Below are 5,289 nucleotides of genomic sequence, written 5' to 3' on the forward strand. Positions count from 1 at the left end.
CATGTCAAGCCATTGAATGTGGTGAATCATGGTGGTGGGTCATCATGTATTTGTACCTCGCTGGACAGCTGTGCTCGAAGGAAGCTGATAGACCATTACTCTGATGTGTAACCATTCGCCAAGGAGAAGTGACTGCTCCTGTGATCTTCCATTGTGGATAAATACGCCAATCCAACCTGGAGGCATTAGCAAGTGACCCCTCGCAAAATGGAAATGGTTCCTGGTGGGGAGAGCGATGGGGAAAATACTTCATGTATGCTCAGACTTTTGATTATACTGAAAAAGAATGTGCATTTATAAAGCCTTTGCACATCCCTGGGACTTCCCCAATTGCTGAACATTGAGTGAGTTATTTTTCTGAAGTGCGTTCAGTGTGTTCAGATGGGAAATATGGCAGTCAGAACAATGATGGGTGGGGGGCGGCTTGCGGAGTTGGGGGCGGGGGGGGCGGGTGACTCTTTACTGAGGTGGTGCCGTTAAGTCCTTTTAAGGGACAGGCCATACACAAGGCGTTGTTTTTGAGTCTCCTGTAGAAGATGCAGTATCCCATTGCAGCTCTTCCTGACTTTGACAGTGGACGATCAGCCTAGATATTGTGTTATATCTGAATGGATTTTTCTTTCAGATTTTACTGTGCAAGACCTGCACATGTAGGAAGTGATGTATATTTGGGTCCAGCTTTAATCTGATGTGGCAATGCTTACGTTATCCCCTCATAACAGAAGAATTTGAGTGTGGAGATTGTGGTACTGAAAATCCAACAGACTTTTATTACAGCTGACTATTATCTGCAAACATTCCATTTCTCAGACACCTAATTGTCTGAGCTAATATTAGTTTAGATTTGAGATAAGACACAGTGAGTCATATGCAATGAAAACATTAGGATCACAGCTCTTAAAGGTCCAGGATGGACTGACTGTGAGACCTAACATAGCAGCCATGCTGTGACACCCAGTATTGCTGATAGGAATGAGGTGAGGGTTGGTGGGTGGGAGGAATCAGGACCAGTGATGGAGTTGTTGGATTTGGCAGAGGAGGGGTATGAGGGCAGCCATATTGGGTCTGCATGAGAGTGTTGACGATGCCATTTCCCCAGGGATGTAAGTCAGTCTGTGAGTGGTAGAATCCCTACAGTATGGAAGCAGGCCATTCAGCCCATCAAGTCCACACAGACCCTCCAAACAGCATCCCACCCTCTACCCTCTCCCTATAGCCCTGCACTTCCCATGGCTAATCCACCTAGCATACACATCCCTGAACACTATGGGCAATCTAGCATGGCCAATCCACCTAACCTGCACATCTTTGGACTGTGGGAGGCAACCGGAGCACCCAGAGGAAAGCCACACAGACACGGGGAGAATGTGCATTCTCCACAAAGACAGTCACCTGAGGGTGGAATCGAACCGGGTCCCTGGAGCTGTGAGGCAGCAGTGCTAACCACTGAGCTGCCATGCCACCCCACATGAGGTGTAAGGGGTCAGTGGGAATTGTAGTTAAGTGGGTTTGAGGCAAATGGAGCCTGATTAATAGGTACTCAGAAGTTAGACTATATTTAATCATCTAACTTTTCCTCAGTAACTATTTTACTTGATTTAGAGACATAGTAATGTACAGCACGGAAGTAGATCCTTCAGTCCAACTCGTCCATGCCAACAAGATATCCTACATTAATATAGTCCTATTTGCCAGCATTTGGCCCATTTCCTCTAACCCCTTTCTATTCTATCCATCTATCCATCCAGATGCCTTTTAAATGTTGTAATTGTACCAGCCTCCACCACCTCCTCTGGCAGCTCATTCCATACACGCACCACCCTCTGCATAAAAAAGTTGCCCCTTAGGTCCTTTTTAAATCTTTCCCCTCTCACCTTAAACCTATGCCCTCTAATTTTGGACTCCCCTACCCTGGGGAAAAGACCTTGCTTATTTACCCTATCCATGCCCTTCATGATTTTATAAAACCTCTATAAGGAGACCCCTCAGCCTCCAATGCTCCAGGGAAAATAGCCTCAGCCTATTCAGTCTCTCCCTACAGCTCAAAACCTTCAACCCTGGCAACATCCTTGTAAATCTTTTCTGAACCCTTTCAAGTTTCACAACATCTTTTTTGTAGCAGGGAGACCAGAACTGAACGCAGTATTCCAAAACTGGCCTAACCAATGTACAGCTGCAACATGTCTTCCCAACTCTTATACTCAACGCTCTGACTAATAAAGGCAAGTGTGCAAGATGCCTTCTTCTCTATCCTATCTACCTGCAAAGCCACCTTCAAGGAACTATGAACCTGCAGCCCAAGGTCTCTTTGTTTAGCAACACTCCCCAGGACTTTACCATTAAGTGTGTAAGTCCTGCCCTGATTTGCCTTTCCAAAATGCAGCACCTCACATTTATCTAAATTAAACTCCATCTGCCACTCCTCAGCCCATTGGCCCATCTGATTATTGTCCCATTATATTCTGAGGTAATCTTCTTTGCTATCCACTACATCTCCAATTTTGGTGAAATCTGCAAAGTTAGTAAGTATTCCTCCTATATTCACATACAAATAATTTAGATAAATGACAAAAAGCAACATTTCATCGGAATCATCTGAAGTTGATCAATTTAAACGGTTACTTTCGGTAAGTTTCAGGCTTTGATTAATTTCCCAGTGGAAAAATTCAATTTCCCAGGCAATTCCTTTGGAGAATGCTGCAATGGAAATTCCGTAGACTCCCCATGTGCAACTCCTAATGACAATCGTATAACGAGTGATGAGTGGAAAATCTGCTTCTGTGTTCATTTTAGATAACGTAATCTTATATTATTAAAAACTGTGGAGTTAGAGTGGGAAAATAAAAACTAGGGACAATGCTACTGATTGAGCCAAGTCAAAAAGCCTTATTTTAGACCATTACAGAATCTGATCTTTCCAAGTTTAACAGGGTTTACACAGAGTTGTTTTAGGGTAGAATCACACTGAGGCCGGTACAAGTTAATATTATTCCACACTTCTTATTTTCTATTCTGCATCTGTCACATTTAGAGCTTCCTTAACTACTGTTGATTATAGATCTGCGGCCTACACTTTTACACTGCCCCTAGTGTCAACACTCAGTGCGTGCGTGTGTGTGTGACATGAACACAAGATCCTGGTTGAGGCCATCCTCATGGGTACTGAACTTGGCTATCAGCCTCTGCTTGGTGACTCTGCATTTGTTGTGTATCCTGAAGATGTCAGCAGCGAGCCCAATAAGACAACCAAGGAGCAGGAATAGTTGACAGAGAGATCTGTGGGAGAGCGGCCAAAGAAGGAGTCGAATTGGACCCCTCCAGAGGGCCATTGCCCGGGGCTTTGACAGGGATGCTCGAGCCGTCAGAGACCACGTGAGCACCGGACTCATCAGCCGCACTCACACGGTACTGCAAAACGTCACCCAAGTGCATCGCAACACCATCCGTATCCTGAAGACCAATCGCAACATTGTCATCAAACCAGCAGGCAAAGGAGGAGTCATTGTCATACAGAATAAAACGGACCACTACAAGGAAGTGTACAGACAGCTGAACAACCAGGAACACTACAGACAATTACCTGCCGATCCGACCAAAGAACACTTACATCAACTCAACAGACTGATCAAGACTTTTGATCTTGTCCTTCAGAGTACCCTACACACCTTCTTCCCACATAGGGGCCTTCTGCCACCTTCCAAAGGTACACAAAGCCAACACACCTGGACGTCCCATCGTACCAGGCAATGGGACCCTGTGTGAGAATCTCTTTGGCTACTTCGAGGGCATCTTACAACCCGTTGGGGCTTGCCTGTACAGTTTCTGTCGTACACTGCAGATTTCTTACAGAACCTCAGCACCCACGGACCAATTGAACCCAGGAACATTCCTTGTCACAATGAGCATTTGGGCACACTACAACCAGCATCCCCCACAATGACAGCATCGCTGCAACAGCCTCAGTACTCAATACCAACAACTGCCAATTTCCGACGCCATCCTACAACTCATCCGCTTCATCCTAGACCACAACGTCTTTACCTTCAACAATCAGTTCTTCATCCAGACACACAGAACAGCCATGGCGACCAGATTTGCTCCCCAATATGCCAACATTTTCATGCACAGTTTCGAACGAGACTTCTTTGCTGCTCAGAAACTCCGACCAACGCTATACTCCAGATACATTGACATTTTCTTCCTTTGGCCTCATGGTGAGGAATCACTGACCCAACTACATAGCGATATCAACAAGTTTCATCCCACCGTCAGAGTTACCATGGACTACTCTTCAGAATCAATCTCATTCTTGGACACACGCATCTCTATTAGGGATGAACAACTCAACACCTCACTCTACCGCAAGCCTACAGATAACTTCACGATGCTGCACTTCTTTGGCTTCCATCCTAAATATGTTAAAAAAGCCATCCCTTACAGACAAGCCCTGCGCATTACACAGGATCTGTTTGGATGGAGAGGAACGTGATGGACACCTGAAGGTGCTGAAGGACACTCTCATAAGAACAAAACACCATGGTCAACTCGTGACATGCCACAGCGAAGAACCATAATGACCTCTTCAGAAGACAGACGTGGGATATGTCCGATTGGGTACCCTTCATCATCCAATACTTCCTGGGAGTGGAGAAACTACGCCATGTCCTCGGCACCTTTCATCACATTGTGATCAATAATGAGCACCTCACCAACATCTTCCCTCCACCTCCACTTCTCACCTTCAAACAACCACCAGACCTCAAACAGACCATCGTTCGCAGCAAACTACCGAGCCTTCAGGACAACATCGACCACAACACCACACAGCCCTGCCACGGCAACCTCTGCAAGACGTGTCAGATCATCGACATGAACACTACCATCACACGTGGGAACACCACCCAGCACGTGCACGGCAGATACTCATGTGACTCAGCCAATGTTGTCTATCTCATAGTGCAGCTTTGCCTGCAGTGTGAGGCATGGTATATTGGTGAAACCATGCAGGTGCTATGACAACGGATGAATGGACATCAAGCAACAATCGCCAGGCAGGGATGTTCCCTCCCAGTGGGAGCATTTCAGCGGTCAAGGGCATTTGGCCTCAGATCTTTGGGTGAATGTGCTCCAACACAGACTTTGGGATACACAATAACGCAGAGTGACCGAGCAGTACCTGTGAGGACAGCCTCAACTGGGATCAAGGGTTCATTTCGCATCACACGTGACCCCACCACACACTACCCTCTCGCTCACACGCGGACCCTCTCGCTCACACGCGGACCCTCT

This window comes from Rhincodon typus, chromosome 27 (genome assembly GCF_021869965.1).
Source record: "Rhincodon typus isolate 14 chromosome 27, sRhiTyp1.1, whole genome shotgun sequence".
Classification (NCBI taxonomy): domain Eukaryota; kingdom Metazoa; phylum Chordata; class Chondrichthyes; order Orectolobiformes; family Rhincodontidae; genus Rhincodon; species Rhincodon typus.